The 21,008-nt window shown below is 48.7% G+C and overlaps 17 non-coding genes across 17 annotated transcripts; all 17 read left to right on the top strand.

Annotated features, from left to right (window-relative positions):
• Positions 1–88: 88 nt before the first annotated feature.
• LOC126213735 (5S ribosomal RNA) lies at positions 89–207 on the top strand. Its single transcript, XR_007541388.1, has one exon. It is a non-coding gene; the product is annotated as a 5S ribosomal RNA (ribosomal RNA).
• A 1,176-nt stretch (positions 208–1,383) lies between these two features.
• LOC126213734 (5S ribosomal RNA) lies at positions 1,384–1,502 on the top strand. The gene has a single exon (XR_007541387.1). It is a non-coding gene; the product is annotated as a 5S ribosomal RNA (ribosomal RNA).
• Positions 1,503–2,678: 1,176 nt separating this feature from the next.
• LOC126213955 (5S ribosomal RNA) lies at positions 2,679–2,797 on the top strand. Its single transcript, XR_007541586.1, has one exon. It is a non-coding gene; the product is annotated as a 5S ribosomal RNA (ribosomal RNA).
• Positions 2,798–3,973: 1,176 nt separating this feature from the next.
• On the top strand, positions 3,974–4,092 carry LOC126213733 (5S ribosomal RNA). The gene has a single exon (XR_007541386.1). It is a non-coding gene; the product is annotated as a 5S ribosomal RNA (ribosomal RNA).
• Positions 4,093–5,270: 1,178 nt separating this feature from the next.
• Positions 5,271–5,389, top strand: LOC126213954 (5S ribosomal RNA). Its single transcript, XR_007541585.1, has one exon. It is a non-coding gene; the product is annotated as a 5S ribosomal RNA (ribosomal RNA).
• A 1,176-nt stretch (positions 5,390–6,565) lies between these two features.
• Positions 6,566–6,684, top strand: LOC126213732 (5S ribosomal RNA). Its single transcript, XR_007541385.1, has one exon. It is a non-coding gene; the product is annotated as a 5S ribosomal RNA (ribosomal RNA).
• Positions 6,685–7,862: 1,178 nt separating this feature from the next.
• LOC126213731 (5S ribosomal RNA) lies at positions 7,863–7,981 on the top strand. The gene has a single exon (XR_007541384.1). It is a non-coding gene; the product is annotated as a 5S ribosomal RNA (ribosomal RNA).
• A 1,177-nt stretch (positions 7,982–9,158) lies between these two features.
• LOC126213953 (5S ribosomal RNA) lies at positions 9,159–9,277 on the top strand. Its single transcript, XR_007541584.1, has one exon. It is a non-coding gene; the product is annotated as a 5S ribosomal RNA (ribosomal RNA).
• A 1,176-nt stretch (positions 9,278–10,453) lies between these two features.
• Positions 10,454–10,572, top strand: LOC126213730 (5S ribosomal RNA). The gene has a single exon (XR_007541383.1). It is a non-coding gene; the product is annotated as a 5S ribosomal RNA (ribosomal RNA).
• A 1,177-nt stretch (positions 10,573–11,749) lies between these two features.
• LOC126213728 (5S ribosomal RNA) lies at positions 11,750–11,868 on the top strand. The gene has a single exon (XR_007541382.1). It is a non-coding gene; the product is annotated as a 5S ribosomal RNA (ribosomal RNA).
• A 1,177-nt stretch (positions 11,869–13,045) lies between these two features.
• LOC126213727 (5S ribosomal RNA) lies at positions 13,046–13,164 on the top strand. The gene has a single exon (XR_007541381.1). It is a non-coding gene; the product is annotated as a 5S ribosomal RNA (ribosomal RNA).
• A 1,178-nt stretch (positions 13,165–14,342) lies between these two features.
• LOC126213725 (5S ribosomal RNA) lies at positions 14,343–14,461 on the top strand. Its single transcript, XR_007541379.1, has one exon. It is a non-coding gene; the product is annotated as a 5S ribosomal RNA (ribosomal RNA).
• A 1,177-nt stretch (positions 14,462–15,638) lies between these two features.
• On the top strand, positions 15,639–15,757 carry LOC126213724 (5S ribosomal RNA). Its single transcript, XR_007541378.1, has one exon. It is a non-coding gene; the product is annotated as a 5S ribosomal RNA (ribosomal RNA).
• A 1,177-nt stretch (positions 15,758–16,934) lies between these two features.
• Positions 16,935–17,053, top strand: LOC126213723 (5S ribosomal RNA). The gene has a single exon (XR_007541377.1). It is a non-coding gene; the product is annotated as a 5S ribosomal RNA (ribosomal RNA).
• Positions 17,054–18,234: 1,181 nt separating this feature from the next.
• On the top strand, positions 18,235–18,353 carry LOC126213722 (5S ribosomal RNA). Its single transcript, XR_007541376.1, has one exon. It is a non-coding gene; the product is annotated as a 5S ribosomal RNA (ribosomal RNA).
• Positions 18,354–19,531: 1,178 nt separating this feature from the next.
• Positions 19,532–19,650, top strand: LOC126213721 (5S ribosomal RNA). The gene has a single exon (XR_007541375.1). It is a non-coding gene; the product is annotated as a 5S ribosomal RNA (ribosomal RNA).
• A 1,177-nt stretch (positions 19,651–20,827) lies between these two features.
• LOC126213720 (5S ribosomal RNA) lies at positions 20,828–20,946 on the top strand. Its single transcript, XR_007541374.1, has one exon. It is a non-coding gene; the product is annotated as a 5S ribosomal RNA (ribosomal RNA).
• The last annotated feature ends 62 nt before the right edge of the window (positions 20,947–21,008 follow it).

The following is a 21,008-nucleotide window of genomic DNA, read 5'->3' as shown; positions in this document are numbered from 1 at the left end:
TTTCGTCAAATGCGGCCGAAAACTAACATTTTGTGTGTTGGGAGGAGAGCCGAATGCGAATTCTGCCGTGCGCCTACAGTACATGTGCGCCAACGGCCATACCATGTTAAATACACCGGTTCTCGTCCGATCACCGAAGTTAAGCAACATCGGGCCCGGTTAGTACTTGGATGGGTGACCGCCTGGGAACATCGGGTGCTGTTGGCTCTCCCTTCTTTTTTTTTCCTTTTTATGTCGCTACTCCTGCCAGCCCTCTCGCCATACTACCCTTCCGTTAAAAAAAAATAAAAAATAAAAAAACAAAAAAAGCAAAAAACAAAAAAAAGAAAAAATAAATAAATAAAAAATAAATTAAAAAAAGAAAAAAGGTGCTGTTGGCTCACCTTCCTTTTTTTTCCTTTTTATGTCGCTACTCCTGCCAGCCCTCTTGCCATACTACCCTTCTGTTGTGACAAAGACGTTTCCTTAAGCATTTTAAACTACTGTAATGGTGCGAAAACAAAAATAAAATAAAATAAAATAAATATGAGCCAATAAAAATGGTACTTTTGGCTCCCCTGCATTTTTGCTTTTTAAGTCGCTATCCTGCCAGCAGTCGTTTCATACTACCTTTCTGTCATGACAAAGATGCTTTCTTAAGCATTTTAAACTAATGCAACGGTACGATAATGCGGTAATTAACTCAGTTTGAGGGAGAATGTGCTAACGAAGTTTGCCGGGAAGTCTTTGAAAACGATAAAACAGCACGAATCTGCCCTGAAATGCGTCAGCGCCTATTGTTGTGCTGCACCGTAAAGTTCCAAATTTGATTTGTAATCATAAATTTTTTCTTTAGTCGCGTCGTCTAGTCCCGCAGACGTTTGTCGTGCTTGCGCCGTCATATGGACCACGACCCGAGCGGCAGCGAGCGGCAGTCGAGCAAAGTCGGGCCAAGTCGGGACGGGGACAGGGATAGGAAAGGTGCGAATGCACTGCCAACTACGCAAACACCCGGTGTGAGGCGAGGAAGCTCACATCGCTACCAGTGGCGCCCTCCAGCACGACACTGCCACACCCCGCACAGACCATACGCCGGTCGGCCGCGCGCCAGCCCCCCGCTGGACACCAGGGACAAGATGCGCCTTCCGCGTGTGTCGAAGGTTGCACGCGACAAGCGAATGACAGGAGGTGCAACGAGCAGCTGCGCGTCTCACACACGCGACGGCGCGCCCGCCAATTCGGCAATCGTTCTGCTGGGACGTCGGGCGCGCACTCCGCGCCGTCCTCGAGGAACTCGCTGTTGCGGAAGGAGGTGCTTTCGTCAAATGCGGCCGAAAACTAACATTTTGTGTGTTGGGAGGAGAGCCGAATGCGAATTCTGCCGTGCGCCTACAGTACATGTGCGCCAACGGCCATACCATGTTAAATACACCGGTTCTCGTCCGATCACCGAAGTTAAGCAACATCGGGCCCGGTTAGTACTTGGATGGGTGACCGCCTGGGAACATCGGGTGCTGTTGGCTCTCCCTTCTTTTTTTTTCCTTTTTATGTCGCTACTCCTGCCAGCCCTCTCGCCATACTACCCTTCCGTTAAAAAAAAATAAAAAATAAAAAAACAAAAAAAGCAAAAAACAAAAAAAAGAAAAAATAAATAAATAAAAAATAAATTAAAAAAAGAAAAAAGGTGCTGTTGGCTCACCTTCCTTTTTTTTCCTTTTTATGTCGCTACTCCTGCCAGCCCTCTTGCCATACTACCCTTCTGTTGTGACAAAGACGTTTCCTTAAGCATTTTAAACTACTGTAATGGTGCGAAAACAAAAATAAAATAAAATAAAATAAATATGAGCCAATAAAAATGGTACTTTTGGCTCCCCTGCATTTTTGCTTTTTAAGTCGCTATCCTGCCAGCAGTCGTTTCATACTACCTTTCTGTCATGACAAAGATGCTTTCTTAAGCATTTTAAACTAATGCAACGGTACGATAATGCGGTAATTAACTCAGTTTGAGGGAGAATGTGCTAACGAAGTTTGCCGGGAAGTCTTTGAAAACGATAAAACAGCACGAATCTGCCCTGAAATGCGTCAGCGCCTATTGTTGTGCTGCACCGTAAAGTTCCAAATTTGATTTGTAATCATAAATTTTTTCTTTAGTCGCGTCGTCTAGTCCCGCAGACGTTTGTCGTGCTTGCGCCGTCATATGGACCACGACCCGAGCGGCAGCGAGCGGCAGTCGAGCAAAGTCGGGCCAAGTCGGGACGGGGACAGGGATAGGAAAGGTGCGAATGCACTGCCAACTACGCAAACACCCGGTGTGAGGCGAGGAAGCTCACATCGCTACCAGTGGCGCCCTCCAGCACGACACTGCCACACCCCGCACAGACCATACGCCGGTCGGCCGCGCGCCAGCCCCCCGCTGGACACCAGGGACAAGATGCGCCTTCCGCGTGTGTCGAAGGTTGCACGCGACAAGCGAATGACAGGAGGTGCAACGAGCAGCTGCGCGTCTCACACACGCGACGGCGCGCCCGCCAATTCGGCAATCGTTCTGCTGGGACGTCGGGCGCGCACTCCGCGCCGTCCTCGAGGAACTCGCTGTTGCGGAAGGAGGTGCTTTCGTCAAATGCGGCCGAAAACTAACATTTTGTGTGTTGGGAGGAGAGCCGAATGCGAATTCTGCCGTGCGCCTACAGTATATGTGCGCCAACGGCCATACCATGTTAAATACACCGGTTCTCGTCCGATCACCGAAGTTAAGCAACATCGGGCCCGGTTAGTACTTGAATGGGTGACCGCCTGGGAACATCGGGTGCTGTTGGCTCTCCCTTCTTTTTTTTTCCTTTTTATGTCGCTACTCCTGCCAGTCCTCTCGCCATACTACCCTTCCGTTAAAAAAAATAAAAAATAAAAAAAACAAAAAAAGCAAAAAACAAAAAATGAAAAAATAAATAAATAAAAAATAAATTAAAAAAAAGAAAAAAGGTGCTGTTGGCTCACCTTCCTTTTTTTTCCTTTTTATGTCGCTACTCCTGCCAGCCCTCTTGCCATACTACCCTTCTGTTGTGACAAAGACGTTTCCTTAAGCATTTTAAACTACTGTAATGGTGCGAAAACAAAAATAAAATAAAATAAAATAAATATGAGCCAATAAAAATGGTACTTTTGGCTCCCCTGCATTTTTGCTTTTTAAGTCGCTATCCTGCCAGCAGTCGTTTCATACTACCTTTCTGTCATGACAAAGATGCTTTCTTAAGCATTTTAAACTAATGCAACGGTACGATAATGCGGTAATTAACTCAGTTTGAGGGAGAATGTGCTAACGAAGTTTGCCGGGAAGTCTTTGAAAACGATAAAACAGCACGAATCTGCCCTGAAATGCGTCAGCGCCTATTGTTGTGCTGCACCGTAAAGTTCCAAATTTGATTTGTAATCATAAATTTTTTCTTTAGTCGCGTCGTCTAGTCCCGCAGACGTTTGTCGTGCTTGCGCCGTCATATGGACCACGACCCGAGCGGCAGCGAGCGGCAGTCGAGCAAAGTCGGGCCAAGTCGGGACGGGGACAGGGATAGGAAAGGTGCGAATGCACTGCCAACTACGCAAACACCCGGTGTGAGGCGAGGAAGCTCACATCGCTACCAGTGGCGCCCTCCAGCACGACACTGCCACACCCCGCACAGACCATACGCCGGTCGGCCGCGCGCCAGCCCCCCGCTGGACACCAGGGACAAGATGCGCCTTCCGCGTGTGTCGAAGGTTGCACGCGACAAGCGAATGACAGGAGGTGCAACGAGCAGCTGCGCGTCTCACACACGCGACGGCGCGCCCGCCAATTCGGCAATCGTTCTGCTGGGACGTCGGGCGCGCACTCCGCGCCGTCCTCGAGGAACTCGCTGTTGCGGAAGGAGGTGCTTTCGTCAAATGCGGCCGAAAACTAACATTTTGTGTGTTGGGAGGAGAGCCGAATGCGAATTCTGCCGTGCGCCTACAGTACATGTGCGCCAACGGCCATACCATGTTAAATACACCGGTTCTCGTCCGATCACCGAAGTTAAGCAACATCGGGCCCGGTTAGTACTTGGATGGGTGACCGCCTGGGAACATCGGGTGCTGTTGGCTCTCCCTTCTTTTTTTTTCCTTTTTATGTCGCTACTCCTGCCAGCCCTCTCGCCATACTACCCTTCCGTTAAAAAAAAATAAAAAATAAAAAAAACAAAAAAAGCAAAAAACAAAAAAATGAAAAAATAAATAAATAAAAAATAAATTAAAAAAAGAAAAAAGGTGCTGTTGGCTCACCTTCCTTTTTTTTTCCTTTTTATGTCGCTACTCCTGCCAGCCCTCTTGCCATACTACCCTTCTGTTGTGACAAAGACGTTTCCTTAAGCATTTTAAACTACTGTAATGGTGCGAAAACAAAAATAAAATAAAATAAAATAAATATGAGCCAATAAAAATGGTACTTTTGGCTCCCCTGCATTTTTGCTTTTTAAGTCGCTATCCTGCCAGCAGTCGTTTCATACTACCTTTCTGTCATGACAAAGATGCTTTCTTAAGCATTTTAAACTAATGCAACGGTACGATAATGCGGTAATTAACTCAGTTTGAGGGAGAATGTGCTAACGAAGTTTGCCGGGAAGTCTTTGAAAACGATAAAACAGCACGAATCTGCCCTGAAATGCGTCAGCGCCTATTGTTGTGCTGCACCGTAAAGTTCCAAATTTGATTTGTAATCATAAATTTTTTCTTTAGTCGCGTCGTCTAGTCCCGCAGACGTTTGTCGTGCTTGCGCCGTCATATGGACCACGACCCGAGCGGCAGCGAGCGGCAGTCGAGCAAAGTCGGGCCAAGTCGGGACGGGGACAGGGATAGGAAAGGTGCGAATGCACTGCCAACTACGCAAACACCCGGTGTGAGGCGAGGAAGCTCACATCGCTACCAGTGGCGCCCTCCAGCACGACACTGCCACACCCCGCACAGACCATACGCCGGTCGGCCGCGCGCCAGCCCCCCGCTGGACACCAGGGACAAGATGCGCCTTCCGCGTGTGTCGAAGGTTGCACGCGACAAGCGAATGACAGGAGGTGCAACGAGCAGCTGCGCGTCTCACACACGCGACGGCGCGCCCGCCAATTCGGCAATCGTTCTGCTGGGACGTCGGGCGCGCACTCCGCGCCGTCCTCGAGGAACTCGCTGTTGCGGAAGGAGGTGCTTTCGTCAAATGCGGCCGAAAACTAACATTTTGTGTGTTGGGAGGAGAGCCGAATGCGAATTCTGCCGTGCGCCTACAGTATATGTGCGCCAACGGCCATACCATGTTAAATACACCGGTTCTCGTCCGATCACCGAAGTTAAGCAACATCGGGCCCGGTTAGTACTTGAATGGGTGACCGCCTGGGAACATCGGGTGCTGTTGGCTCTCCCTTCTTTTTTTTTCCTTTTTATGTCGCTACTCCTGCCAGTCCTCTCGCCATACTACCCTTCCGTTAAAAAAAATAAAAAATAAAAAAAACAAAAAAAGCAAAAAACAAAAAATGAAAAAATAAATAAATAAAAAATAAATTAAAAAAAAGAAAAAAGGTGCTGTTGGCTCACCTTCCTTTTTTTTCCTTTTTATGTCGCTACTCCTGCCAGCCCTCTTGCCATACTACCCTTCTGTTGTGACAAAGACGTTTCCTTAAGCATTTTAAACTACTGTAATGGTGCGAAAACAAAAATAAAATAAAATAAAATAAATATGAGCCAATAAAAATGGTACTTTTGGCTCCCCTGCATTTTTGCTTTTTAAGTCGCTATCCTGCCAGCAGTCGTTTCATACTACCTTTCTGTCATGACAAAGATGCTTTCTTAAGCATTTTAAACTAATGCAACGGTACGATAATGCGGTAATTAACTCAGTTTGAGGGAGAATGTGCTAACGAAGTTTGCCGGGAAGTCTTTGAAAACGATAAAACAGCACGAATCTGCCCTGAAATGCGTCAGCGCCTATTGTTGTGCTGCACCGTAAAGTTCCAAATTTGATTTGTAATCATAAATTTTTTCTTTAGTCGCGTCGTCTAGTCCCGCAGACGTTTGTCGTGCTTGCGCCGTCATATGGACCACGACCCGAGCGGCAGCGAGCGGCAGTCGAGCAAAGTCGGGCCAAGTCGGGACGGGGACAGGGATAGGAAAGGTGCGAATGCACTGCCAACTACGCAAACACCCGGTGTGAGGCGAGGAAGCTCACATCGCTACCAGTGGCGCCCTCCAGCACGACACTGCCACACCCCGCACAGACCATACGCCGGTCGGCCGCGCGCCAGCCCCCCGCTGGACACCAGGGACAAGATGCGCCTTCCGCGTGTGTCGAAGGTTGCACGCGACAAGCGAATGACAGGAGGTGCAACGAGCAGCTGCGCGTCTCACACACGCGACGGCGCGCCCGCCAATTCGGCAATCGTTCTGCTGGGACGTCGGGCGCGCACTCCGCGCCGTCCTCGAGGAACTCGCTGTTGCGGAAGGAGGTGCTTTCGTCAAATGCGGCCGAAAACTAACATTTTGTGTGTTGGGAGGAGAGCCGAATGCGAATTCTGCCGTGCGCCTACAGTATATGTGCGCCAACGGCCATACCATGTTAAATACACCGGTTCTCGTCCGATCACCGAAGTTAAGCAACATCGGGCCCGGTTAGTACTTGGATGGGTGACCGCCTGGGAACATCGGGTGCTGTTGGCTCTCCCTTCTTTTTTTTTCCTTTTTATGTCGCTACTCCTGCCAGCCCTCTCGCCATACTACCCTTCCGTTAAAAAAAAATAAAAAATAAAAAAAACAAAAAAAGCAAAAAACAAAAAAATGAAAAAATAAATAAATAAAAAATAAATTAAAAAAAGAAAAAAGGTGCTGTTGGCTCACCTTCCTTTTTTTTTCCTTTTTATGTCGCTACTCCTGCCAGCCCTCTTGCCATACTACCCTTCTGTTGTGACAAAGACGTTTCCTTAAGCATTTTAAACTACTGTAATGGTGCGAAAACAAAAATAAAATAAAATAAAATAAATATGAGCCAATAAAAATGGTACTTTTGGCTCCCCTGCATTTTTGCTTTTTAAGTCGCTATCCTGCCAGCAGTCGTTTCATACTACCTTTCTGTCATGACAAAGATGCTTTCTTAAGCATTTTAAACTAATGCAACGGTACGATAATGCGGTAATTAACTCAGTTTGAGGGAGAATGTGCTAACGAAGTTTGCCGGGAAGTCTTTGAAAACGATAAAACAGCACGAATCTGCCCTGAAATGCGTCAGCGCCTATTGTTGTGCTGCACCGTAAAGTTCCAAATTTGATTTGTAATCATAAATTTTTTCTTTAGTCGCGTCGTCTAGTCCCGCAGACGTTTGTCGTGCTTGCGCCGTCATATGGACCACGACCCGAGCGGCAGCGAGCGGCAGTCGAGCAAAGTCGGGCCAAGTCGGGACGGGGACAGGGATAGGAAAGGTGCGAATGCACTGCCAACTACGCAAACACCCGGTGTGAGGCGAGGAAGCTCACATCGCTACCAGTGGCGCCCTCCAGCACGACACTGCCACACCCCGCACAGACCATACGCCGGTCGGCCGCGCGCCAGCCCCCCGCTGGACACCAGGGACAAGATGCGCCTTCCGCGTGTGTCGAAGGTTGCACGCGACAAGCGAATGACAGGAGGTGCAACGAGCAGCTGCGCGTCTCACACACGCGACGGCGCGCCCGCCAATTCGGCAATCGTTCTGCTGGGACGTCGGGCGCGCACTCCGCGCCGTCCTCGAGGAACTCGCTGTTGCGGAAGGAGGTGCTTTCGTCAAATGCGGCCGAAAACTAACATTTTGTGTGTTGGGAGGAGAGCCGAATGCGAATTCTGCCGTGCGCCTACAGTACATGTGCGCCAACGGCCATACCATGTTAAATACACCGGTTCTCGTCCGATCACCGAAGTTAAGCAACATCGGGCCCGGTTAGTACTTGGATGGGTGACCGCCTGGGAACATCGGGTGCTGTTGGCTCTCCCTTCTTTTTTTTTCCTTTTTATGTCGCTACTCCTGCCAGCCCTCTCGCCATACTACCCTTCCGTTAAAAAAAAATAAAAAATAAAAAAAACAAAAAAAGCAAAAAACAAAAAAAAGAAAAAATAAATAAATAAAAAATAAATTAAAAAAAGAAAAAAGGTGCTGTTGGCTCACCTTCCTTTTTTTTCCTTTTTATGTCGCTACTCCTGCCAGCCCTCTTGCCATACTACCCTTCTGTTGTGACAAAGACGTTTCCTTAAGCATTTTAAACTACTGTAATGGTGCGAAAACAAAAATAAAATAAAATAAAATAAATATGAGCCAATAAAAATGGTACTTTTGGCTCCCCTGCATTTTTGCTTTTTAAGTCGCTATCCTGCCAGCAGTCGTTTCATACTACCTTTCTGTCATGACAAAGATGCTTTCTTAAGCATTTTAAACTAATGCAACGGTACGATAATGCGGTAATTAACTCAGTTTGAGGGAGAATGTGCTAACGAAGTTTGCCGGGAAGTCTTTGAAAACGATAAAACAGCACGAATCTGCCCTGAAATGCGTCAGCGCCTATTGTTGTGCTGCACCGTAAAGTTCCAAATTTGATTTGTAATCATAAATTTTTTCTTTAGTCGCGTCGTCTAGTCCCGCAGACGTTTGTCGTGCTTGCGCCGTCATATGGACCACGACCCGAGCGGCAGCGAGCGGCAGTCGAGCAAAGTCGGGCCAAGTCGGGACGGGGACAGGGATAGGAAAGGTGCGAATGCACTGCCAACTACGCAAACACCCGGTGTGAGGCGAGGAAGCTCACATCGCTACCAGTGGCGCCCTCCAGCACGACACTGCCACACCCCGCACAGACCATACGCCGGTCGGAAGCGCGCCAGCCCCCCGCTGGACACCAGGGACGAGATGCGCCTTCCGCGTGTGTCGAAGGTTGCACGCGACAAGCGAATGACAGGAGGTGCAACGAGCAGCTGCGCGTCTCACACACGCGACGGCGCGCCCGCCAATTCGGCAATCGTTCTGCTGGGACGTCGGGCGCGCACTCCGCGCCGTCCTCGAGGAACTCGCTGTTGCGGAAGGAGGTGCTTTCGTCAAATGCGGCCGAAAACTAACATTTTGTGTGTTGGGAGGAGAGCCGAATGCGAATTCTGCCGTGCGCCTACAGTATATGTGCGCCAACGGCCATACCATGTTAAATACACCGGTTCTCGTCCGATCACCGAAGTTAAGCAACATCGGGCCCGGTTAGTACTTGAATGGGTGACCGCCTGGGAACATCGGGTGCTGTTGGCTCTCCCTTCTTTTTTTTTCCTTTTTATGTCGCTACTCCTGCCAGTCCTCTCGCCATACTACCCTTCCGTTAAAAAAAATAAAAAATAAAAAAAACAAAAAAAGCAAAAAACAAAAAATGAAAAAATAAATAAATAAAAAATAAATTAAAAAAAAGAAAAAAGGTGCTGTTGGCTCACCTTCCTTTTTTTTCCTTTTTATGTCGCTACTCCTGCCAGCCCTCTTGCCATACTACCCTTCTGTTGTGACAAAGACGTTTCCTTAAGCATTTTAAACTACTGTAATGGTGCGAAAACAAAAATAAAATAAAATAAAATAAATATGAGCCAATAAAAATGGTACTTTTGGCTCCCCTGCATTTTTGCTTTTTAAGTCGCTATCCTGCCAGCAGTCGTTTCATACTACCTTTCTGTCATGACAAAGATGCTTTCTTAAGCATTTTAAACTAATGCAACGGTACGATAATGCGGTAATTAACTCAGTTTGAGGGAGAATGTGCTAACGAAGTTTGCCGGGAAGTCTTTGAAAACGATAAAACAGCACGAATCTGCCCTGAAATGCGTCAGCGCCTATTGTTGTGCTGCACCGTAAAGTTCCAAATTTGATTTGTAATCATAAATTTTTTCTTTAGTCGCGTCGTCTAGTCCCGCAGACGTTTGTCGTGCTTGCGCCGTCATATGGACCACGACCCGAGCGGCAGCGAGCGGCAGTCGAGCAAAGTCGGGCCAAGTCGGGACGGGGACAGGGATAGGAAAGGTGCGAATGCACTGCCAACTACGCAAACACCCGGTGTGAGGCGAGGAAGCTCACATCGCTACCAGTGGCGCCCTCCAGCACGACACTGCCACACCCCGCACAGACCATACGCCGGTCGGCCGCGCGCCAGCCCCCCGCTGGACACCAGGGACAAGATGCGCCTTCCGCGTGTGTCGAAGGTTGCACGCGACAAGCGAATGACAGGAGGTGCAACGAGCAGCTGCGCGTCTCACACACGCGACGGCGCGCCCGCCAATTCGGCAATCGTTCTGCTGGGACGTCGGGCGCGCACTCCGCGCCGTCCTCGAGGAACTCGCTGTTGCGGAAGGAGGTGCTTTCGTCAAATGCGGCCGAAAACTAACATTTTGTGTGTTGGGAGGAGAGCCGAATGCGAATTCTGCCGTGCGCCTACAGTACATGTGCGCCAACGGCCATACCATGTTAAATACACCGGTTCTCGTCCGATCACCGAAGTTAAGCAACATCGGGCCCGGTTAGTACTTGGATGGGTGACCGCCTGGGAACATCGGGTGCTGTTGGCTCTCCCTTCTTTTTTTTTCCTTTTTATGTCGCTACTCCTGCCAGCCCTCTCGCCATACTACCCTTCCGTTAAAAAAAAATAAAAAATAAAAAAAACAAAAAAAGCAAAAAACAAAAAAAAGAAAAAATAAATAAATAAAAAATAAATTAAAAAAAGAAAAAAGGTGCTGTTGGCTCACCTTCCTTTTTTTTCCTTTTTATGTCGCTACTCCTGCCAGCCCTCTTGCCATACTACCCTTCTGTTGTGACAAAGACGTTTCCTTAAGCATTTTAAACTACTGTAATGGTGCGAAAACAAAAATAAAATAAAATAAAATAAATATGAGCCAATAAAAATGGTACTTTTGGCTCCCCTGCATTTTTGCTTTTTAAGTCGCTATCCTGCCAGCAGTCGTTTCATACTACCTTTCTGTCATGACAAAGATGCTTTCTTAAGCATTTTAAACTAATGCAACGGTACGATAATGCGGTAATTAACTCAGTTTGAGGGAGAATGTGCTAACGAAGTTTGCCGGGAAGTCTTTGAAAACGATAAAACAGCACGAATCTGCCCTGAAATGCGTCAGCGCCTATTGTTGTGCTGCACCGTAAAGTTCCAAATTTGATTTGTAATCATAAATTTTTTCTTTAGTCGCGTCGTCTAGTCCCGCAGACGTTTGTCGTGCTTGCGCCGTCATATGGACCACGACCCGAGCGGCAGCGAGCGGCAGTCGAGCAAAGTCGGGCCAAGTCGGGACGGGGACAGGGATAGGAAAGGTGCGAATGCACTGCCAACTACGCAAACACCCGGTGTGAGGCGAGGAAGCTCACATCGCTACCAGTGGCGCCCTCCAGCACGACACTGCCACACCCCGCACAGACCATACGCCGGTCGGCCGCGCGCCAGCCCCCCGCTGGACACCAGGGACAAGATGCGCCTTCCGCGTGTGTCGAAGGTTGCACGCGACAAGCGAATGACAGGAGGTGCAACGAGCAGCTGCGCGTCTCACACACGCGACGGCGCGCCCGCCAATTCGGCAATCGTTCTGCTGGGACGTCGGGCGCGCACTCCGCGCCGTCCTCGAGGAACTCGCTGTTGCGGAAGGAGGTGCTTTCGTCAAATGCGGCCGAAAACTAACATTTTGTGTGTTGGGAGGAGAGCCGAATGCGAATTCTGCCGTGCGCCTACAGTACATGTGCGCCAACGGCCATACCATGTTAAATACACCGGTTCTCGTCCGATCACCGAAGTTAAGCAACATCGGGCCCGGTTAGTACTTGGATGGGTGACCGCCTGGGAACATCGGGTGCTGTTGGCTCTCCCTTCTTTTTTTTTCCTTTTTATGTCGCTACTCCTGCCAGCCCTCTCGCCATACTACCCTTCCGTTAAAAAAAAATAAAAAATAAAAAAAACAAAAAAAGCAAAAAACAAAAAAAAGAAAAAATAAATAAATAAAAAATAAATTAAAAAAAGAAAAAAGGTGCTGTTGGCTCACCTTCCTTTTTTTTCCTTTTTATGTCGCTACTCCTGCCAGCCCTCTTGCCATACTACCCTTCTGTTGTGACAAAGACGTTTCCTTAAGCATTTTAAACTACTGTAATGGTGCGAAAACAAAAATAAAATAAAATAAAATAAATATGAGCCAATAAAAATGGTACTTTTGGCTCCCCTGCATTTTTGCTTTTTAAGTCGCTATCCTGCCAGCAGTCGTTTCATACTACCTTTCTGTCATGACAAAGATGCTTTCTTAAGCATTTTAAACTAATGCAACGGTACGATAATGCGGTAATTAACTCAGTTTGAGGGAGAATGTGCTAACGAAGTTTGCCGGGAAGTCTTTGAAAACGATAAAACAGCACGAATCTGCCCTGAAATGCGTCAGCGCCTATTGTTGTGCTGCACCGTAAAGTTCCAAATTTGATTTGTAATCATAAATTTTTTCTTTAGTCGCGTCGTCTAGTCCCGCAGACGTTTGTCGTGCTTGCGCCGTCATATGGACCACGACCCGAGCGGCAGCGAGCGGCAGTCGAGCAAAGTCGGGCCAAGTCGGGACGGGGACAGGGATAGGAAAGGTGCGAATGCACTGCCAACTACGCAAACACCCGGTGTGAGGCGAGGAAGCTCACATCGCTACCAGTGGCGCCCTCCAGCACGACACTGCCACACCCCGCACAGACCATACGCCGGTCGGCCGCGCGCCAGCCCCCCGCTGGACACCAGGGACAAGATGCGCCTTCCGCGTGTGTCGAAGGTTGCACGCGACAAGCGAATGACAGGAGGTGCAACGAGCAGCTGCGCGTCTCACACACGCGACGGCGCGCCCGCCAATTCGGCAATCGTTCTGCTGGGACGTCGGGCGCGCACTCCGCGCCGTCCTCGAGGAACTCGCTGTTGCGGAAGGAGGTGCTTTCGTCAAATGCGGCCGAAAACTAACATTTTGTGTGTTGGGAGGAGAGCCGAATGCGAATTCTGCCGTGCGCCTACAGTATATGTGCGCCAACGGCCATACCATGTTAAATACACCGGTTCTCGTCCGATCACCGAAGTTAAGCAACATCGGGCCCGGTTAGTACTTGGATGGGTGACCGCCTGGGAACATCGGGTGCTGTTGGCTCTCCCTTCTTTTTTTTTCCTTTTTATGTCGCTACTCCTGCCAGCCCTCTCGCCATACTACCCTTCCGTTAAAAAAAAATAAAAAATAAAAAAAACAAAAAAAGCAAAAAACAAAAAAATGAAAAAATAAATAAATAAAAAATAAATTAAAAAAAGAAAAAAGGTGCTGTTGGCTCACCTTCCTTTTTTTTTCCTTTTTATGTCGCTACTCCTGCCAGCCCTCTTGCCATACTACCCTTCTGTTGTGACAAAGACGTTTCCTTAAGCATTTTAAACTACTGTAATGGTGCGAAAACAAAAATAAAATAAAATAAAATAAATATGAGCCAATAAAAATGGTACTTTTGGCTCCCCTGCATTTTTGCTTTTTAAGTCGCTATCCTGCCAGCAGTCGTTTCATACTACCTTTCTGTCATGACAAAGATGCTTTCTTAAGCATTTTAAACTAATGCAACGGTACGATAATGCGGTAATTAACTCAGTTTGAGGGAGAATGTGCTAACGAAGTTTGCCGGGAAGTCTTTGAAAACGATAAAACAGCACGAATCTGCCCTGAAATGCGTCAGCGCCTATTGTTGTGCTGCACCGTAAAGTTCCAAATTTGATTTGTAATCATAAATTTTTTCTTTAGTCGCGTCGTCTAGTCCCGCAGACGTTTGTCGTGCTTGCGCCGTCATATGGACCACGACCCGAGCGGCAGCGAGCGGCAGTCGAGCAAAGTCGGGCCAAGTCGGGACGGGGACAGGGATAGGAAAGGTGCGAATGCACTGCCAACTACGCAAACACCCGGTGTGAGGCGAGGAAGCTCACATCGCTACCAGTGGCGCCCTCCAGCACGACACTGCCACACCCCGCACAGACCATACGCCGGTCGGCCGCGCGCCAGCCCCCCGCTGGACACCAGGGACAAGATGCGCCTTCCGCGTGTGTCGAAGGTTGCACGCGACAAGCGAATGACAGGAGGTGCAACGAGCAGCTGCGCGTCTCACACACGCGACGGCGCGCCCGCCAATTCGGCAATCGTTCTGCTGGGACGTCGGGCGCGCACTCCGCGCCGTCCTCGAGGAACTCGCTGTTGCGGAAGGAGGTGCTTTCGTCAAATGCGGCCGAAAACTAACATTTTGTGTGTTGGGAGGAGAGCCGAATGCGAATTCTGCCGTGCGCCTACAGTACATGTGCGCCAACGGCCATACCATGTTAAATACACCGGTTCTCGTCCGATCACCGAAGTTAAGCAACATCGGGCCCGGTTAGTACTTGGATGGGTGACCGCCTGGGAACATCGGGTGCTGTTGGCTCTCCCTTCTTTTTTTTTCCTTTTTATGTCGCTACTCCTGCCAGCCCTCTCGCCATACTACCCTTCCGTTAAAAAAAAATAAAAAATAAAAAAAACAAAAAAAGCAAAAAACAAAAAAAAGAAAAAATAAATAAATAAAAAATAAATTAAAAAAAGAAAAAAGGTGCTGTTGGCTCACCTTCCTTTTTTTTCCTTTTTATGTCGCTACTCCTGCCAGCCCTCTTGCCATACTACCCTTCTGTTGTGACAAAGACGTTTCCTTAAGCATTTTAAACTACTGTAATGGTGCGAAAACAAAAATAAAATAAAATAAAATAAATATGAGCCAATAAAAATGGTACTTTTGGCTCCCCTGCATTTTTGCTTTTTAAGTCGCTATCCTGCCAGCAGTCGTTTCATACTACCTTTCTGTCATGACAAAGATGCTTTCTTAAGCATTTTAAACTAATGCAACGGTACGATAATGCGGTAATTAACTCAGTTTGAGGGAGAATGTGCTAACGAAGTTTGCCGGGAAGTCTTTGAAAACGATAAAACAGCACGAATCTGCCCTGAAATGCGTCAGCGCCTATTGTTGTGCTGCACCGTAAAGTTCCAAATTTGATTTGTAATCATAAATTTTTTCTTTAGTCGCGTCGTCTAGTCCCGCAGACGTTTGTCGTGCTTGCGCCGTCATATGGACCACGACCCGAGCGGCAGCGAGCGGCAGTCGAGCAAAGTCGGGCCAAGTCGGGACGGGGACAGGGATAGGAAAGGTGCGAATGCACTGCCAACTACGCAAACACCCGGTGTGAGGCGAGGAAGCTCACATCGCTACCAGTGGCGCCCTCCAGCACGACACTGCCACACCCCGCACAGACCATACGCCGGTCGGCCGCGCGCCAGCCCCCCGCTGGACACCAGGGACAAGATGCGCCTTCCGCGTGTGTCGAAGGTTGCACGCGACAAGCGAATGACAGGAGGTGCAACGAGCAGCTGCGCGTCTCACACACGCGACGGCGCGCCCGCCAATTCGGCAATCGTTCTGCTGGGACGTCGGGCGCGCACTCCGCGCCGTCCTCGAGGAACTCGCTGTTGCGGAAGGAGGTGCTTTCGTCAAATGCGGCCGAAAACTAACATTTTGTGTGTTGGGAGGAGAGCCGAATGCGAATTCTGCCGTGCGCCTACAGTATATGTGCGCCAACGGCCATACCATGTTAAATACACCGGTTCTCGTCCGATCACCGAAGTTAAGCAACATCGGGCCCGGTTAGTACTTGGATGGGTGACCGCCTGGGAACATCGGGTGCTGTTGGCTCTCCCTTCTTTTTTTTTCCTTTTTATGTCGCTACTCCTGCCAGCCCTCTCGCCATACTACCCTTCCGTTAAAAAAAAATAAAAAATAAAAAAAACAAAAAAAGCAAAAAACAAAAAAAAGAAAAAATAAATAAATAAAAAATAAATTAAAAAAAGAAAAAAGGTGCTGTTGGCTCACCTTCCTTTTTTTTCCTTTTTATGTCGCTACTCCTGCCAGCCCTCTTGCCATACTACCCTTCTGTTGTGACAAAGACGTTTCCTTAAGCATTTTAAACTACTGTAATGGTGCGAAAACAAAAATAAAATAAAATAAAATAAATATGAGCCAATAAAAATGGTACTTTTGGCTCCCCTGCATTTTTGCTTTTTAAGTCGCTATCCTGCCAGCAGTCGTTTCATACTACCTTTCTGTCATGACAAAGATGCTTTCTTAAGCATTTTAAACTAATGCAACGGTACGATAATGCGGTAATTAACTCAGTTTGAGGGAGAATGTGCTAACGAAGTTTGCCGGGAAGTCTTTGAAAACGATAAAACAGCACGAATCTGCCCTGAAATGCGTCAGCGCCTATTGTTGTGCTGCACCGTAAAGTTCCAAATTTGATTTGTAATCATAAATTTTTTCTTTAGTCGCGTCGTCTAGTCCCGCAGACGTTTGTCGTGCTTGCGCCGTCATATGGACCACGACCCGAGCGGCAGCGAGCGGCAGTCGAGCAAAGTCGGGCCAAGTCGGGACGGGGACAGGGATAGGAAAGGTGCGAATGCACTGCCAACTACGCAAACACCCGGTGTGAGGCGAGGAAGCTCACATCGCTACCAGTGGCGCCCTCCAGCACGACACTGCCACACCCCGCACAGACCATACGCCGGTCGGCCGCGCGCCAGCCCCCCGCTGGACACCAGGGACAAGATGCGCCTTCCGCGTGTGTCGAAGGTTGCACGCGACAAGCGAATGACAGGAGGTGCAACGAGCAGCTGCGCGTCTCACACACGCGACGGCGCGCCCGCCAATTCGGCAATCGTTCTGCTGGGACGTCGGGCGCGCACTCCGCGCCGTCCTCGAGGAACTCGCTGTTGCGGAAGGAGGTGCTTTCGTCAAATGCGGCCGAAAACTAACATTTTGTGTGTTGGGAGGAGAGCCGAATGCGAATTCTGCCGTGCGCCTACAGTACATGTGCGCCAACGGCCATACCATGTTAAATACACCGGTTCTCGTCCGATCACCGAAGTTAAGCAACATCGGGCCCGGTTAGTACTTGGATGGGTGACCGCCTGGGAACATCGGGTGCTGTTGGCTCTCCCTTCTTTTTTTTTTTCATGTCGCTACTCCTGCCAGCCCTCTCGCCATACTACCCTTCCGTTAAAAAAAAATAAAAAATAAAAAAAGGAAAAAAACGAAAAAAGCAAAAAACAAAAAAATGAAAAAATAAATAAATAAAAAATAAATTAAAAAAAGAAAAAAGGTGCTGTTGGCTCACCTTCCTTTTTTTTCCTTTTTATGTCGCTACTCCTGCCAGCCCTCTTGCCATACTACCCTTCTGTTGTGACAAAGACGTTTCCTTAAGCATTTTAAACTACTGTAATGGTGCGAAAACAAAAATAAAATAAAATAAAATAAATATGAGCCAATAAAAATGGTACTTTTGGCTCCCCTGCATTTTTGCTTTTTAAGTCGCTATCCTGCCAGCAGTCGTTTCATACTACCTTTCTGTCATGACAAAGATGCTTTCTTAAGCATTTTAAACTAATGCAACGGTACGATAATGCGGTAATTAACTCAGTTTGAGGGAGAATGTGCTAACGAAGTTTGCCGGGAAGTCTTTGAAAACGATAAAACAGCACGAATCTGCCCTGAAATGCGTCAGCGCCTATTGTTGTGCTGCACCGTAAAGTTCCAAATTTGATTTGTAATCATAAATTTTTTCTTTAGTCGCGTCGTCTAGTCCCGCAGACGTTTGTCGTGCTTGCGCCGTCATATGGACCACGACCCGAGCGGCAGCGAGCGGCAGTCGAGCAAAGTCGGGCCAAGTCGGGACGGGGACAGGGATAGGAAAGGTGCGAATGCACTGCCAACTACGCAAACACCCGGTGTGAGGCGAGGAAGCTCACATCGCTACCAGTGGCGCCCTCCAGCACGACACTGCCACACCCCGCACAGACCATACGCCGGTCGGCCGCGCGCCAGCCCCCCGCTGGACACCAGGGACAAGATGCGCCTTCCGCGTGTGTCGAAGGTTGCACGCGACAAGCGAATGACAGGAGGTGCAACGAGCAGCTGCGCGTCTCACACACGCGACGGCGCGCCCGCCAATTCGGCAATCGTTCTGCTGGGACGTCGGGCGCGCACTCCGCGCCGTCCTCGAGGAACTCGCTGTTGCGGAAGGAGGTGCTTTCGTCAAATGCGGCCGAAAACTAACATTTTGTGTGTTGGGAGGAGAGCCGAATGCGAATTCTGCCGTGCGCCTACAGTATATGTGCGCCAACGGCCATACCATGTTAAATACACCGGTTCTCGTCCGATCACCGAAGTTAAGCAACATCGGGCCCGGTTAGTACTTGGATGGGTGACCGCCTGGGAACATCGGGTGCTGTTGGCTCTCCCTTCTTTTTTTTTCCTTTTTATGTCGCTACTCCTGCCAGCCCTCTCGCCATACTACCCTTCCGTTAAAAAAAAATAAAAAATAAAAAAAACAAAAAAAGCAAAAAAACAAAAAAAAGAAAAAATAAATAAATAAAAAATAAATTAAAAAAAGAAAAAAGGTGCTGTTGGCTCACCTTCCTTTTTTTTCCTTTTTATGTCGCTACTCCTGCCAGCCCTCTTGCCATACTACCCTTCTGTTGTGACAAAGACGTTTCCTTAAGCATTTTAAACTACTGTAATGGTGCGAAAACAAAAATAAAATAAAATAAAATAAATATGAGCCAATAAAAATGGTACTTTTGGCTCCCCTGCATTTTTGCTTTTTAAGTCGCTATCCTGCCAGCAGTCGTTTCATACTACCTTTCTGTCATGACAAAGATGCTTTCTTAAGCATTTTAAACTAATGCAACGGTACGATAATGCGGTAATTAACTCAGTTTGAGGGAGAATGTGCTAACGAAGTTTGCCGGGAAGTCTTTGAAAACGATAAAACAGCACGAATCTGCCCTGAAATGCGTCAGCGCCTATTGTTGTGCTGCACCGTAAAGTTCCAAATTTGATTTGTAATCATAAATTTTTTCTTTAGTCGCGTCGTCTAGTCCCGCAGACGTTTGTCGTGCTTGCGCCGTCATATGGACCACGACCCGAGCGGCAGCGAGCGGCAGTCGAGCAAAGTCGGGCCAAGTCGGGACGGGGACAGGGATAGGAAAGGTGCGAATGCACTGCCAACTACGCAAACACCCGGTGTGAGGCGAGGAAGCTCACATCGCTACCAGTGGCGCCCTCCAGCACGACACTGCCACACCCCGCACAGACCATACGCCGGTCGGCCGCGCGCCAGCCCCCCGCTGGACACCAGGGACAAGATGCGCCTTCCGCGTGTGTCGAAGGTTGCACGCGACAAGCGAATGACAGGAGGTGCAACGAGCAGCTGCGCGTCTCACACACGCGACGGCGCGCCCGCCAATTCGGCAATCGTTCTGCTGGGACGTCGGGCGCGCACTCCGCGCCGTCCTCGAGGAACTCGCTGTTGCGGAAGGAGGTGCTTTCGTCAAATGCGGCCGAAAACTAACATTTTGTGTGTTGGGAGGAGAGCCGAATGCGAATTCTGCCGTGCGCCTACAGTATATGTGCGCCAACGGCCATACCATGTTAAATACACCGGTTCTCGTCCGATCACCGAAGTTAAGCAACATCGGGCCCGGTTAGTACTTGGATGGGTGACCGCCTGGGAACATCGGGTGCTGTTGGCTCTCCCTTCTTTTTTTTTCCTTTTTATGTCGCTACTCCTGCCAGCCCTCTCGCCATACTACCCTTCCGTTAAAAAAAAATAAAAAATAAAAAAAACAAAAAAAGCAAAAAACAAAAAAAAGAAAAAATAAATAAATAAAAAATAAATTAAAAAAAGAAAAAAGGTGCTGTTGGCTCACCTTCCTTTTTTTTCCTTTTTATGTCGCTACTCCTGCCAGCCCTCTTGCCATACTACCCTTCTGTTGTGACAAAGACGTTTCCTTAAGCATTTTAAACTACTGTAATGGTGCGAAAACAAAAATAAAATAAAATAAAATAAATATGAGCCAATAAAAATGGTACTTTTGGCTCCCCTGCATTTTTGCTTTTTAAGTCGCTATCCTGCCAGCAGTCGTTTCATACTACCTTTCTGTCATGACAAAGATGCTTTCTTAAGCATTTTAAACTAATGCAACGGTACGATAATGCGGTAATTAACTCAGTTTGAGGGAGAATGTGCTAACGAAGTTTGCCGGGAAGTCTTTGAAAACGATAAAACAGCACGAATCTGCCCTGAAATGCGTCAGCGCCTATTGTTGTGCTGCACCGTAAAGTTCCAAATTTGATTTGTAATCATAAATTTTTTCTTTAGTCGCGTCGTCTAGTCCCGCAGACGTTTGTCGTGCTTGCGCCGTCATATGGACCACGACCCGAGCGGCAGCGAGCGGCAGTCGAGCAAAGTCGGGCCAAGTCGGGACGGGGACAGGGATAGGAAAGGTGCGAATGCACTGCCAACTACGCAAACACCCGGTGTGAGGCGAGGAAGCTCACATCGCTACCAGTGGCGCCCTCCAGCACGACACTGCCACACCCCGCACAGACCATACGCCGGTCGGCCGCGCGCCAGCCCCCCGCTGGACACCAGGGACAAGATGCGCCTTCCGCGTGTGTCGAAGGTTGCACGCGACAAGCGAATGACAGGAGGTGCAACGAGCAGCTGCGCGTCTCACACACGCGACGGCGCGCCCGCCAATTCGGCAATCGTTCTGCTGGGACGTCGGGCGCGCACTCCGCGCCGTCCTCGAGGAACTCGCTGTTGCGGAAGGAGGTGCTTTCGTCAAATGCGGCCGAAAACTAACATTTTGTGTGTTGGGAGGAGAGCCGAATGCGAATTCTGCCGTGCGCCTACAGTATATGTGCGCCAACGGCCATACCATGTTAAATACACCGGTTCTCGTCCGATCACCGAAGTTAAGCAACATCGGGCCCGGTTAGTACTTGGATGGGTGACCGCCTGGGAACATCGGGTGCTGTTGGCTCTCCCTTCTTTTTTTTTCCTTTTTATGTCGCTACTCCTGCCAGCCCTCTCGCCATACTACCC

The sequence above is a fragment of the Schistocerca nitens genome, chromosome 11, assembly GCF_023898315.1.
Source record: "Schistocerca nitens isolate TAMUIC-IGC-003100 chromosome 11, iqSchNite1.1, whole genome shotgun sequence".
Classification (NCBI taxonomy): domain Eukaryota; kingdom Metazoa; phylum Arthropoda; class Insecta; order Orthoptera; family Acrididae; genus Schistocerca; species Schistocerca nitens.
Note: the sequence above shows the minus strand (reverse complement) of the source record. Positions and strands in the feature narration are given on the sequence as shown.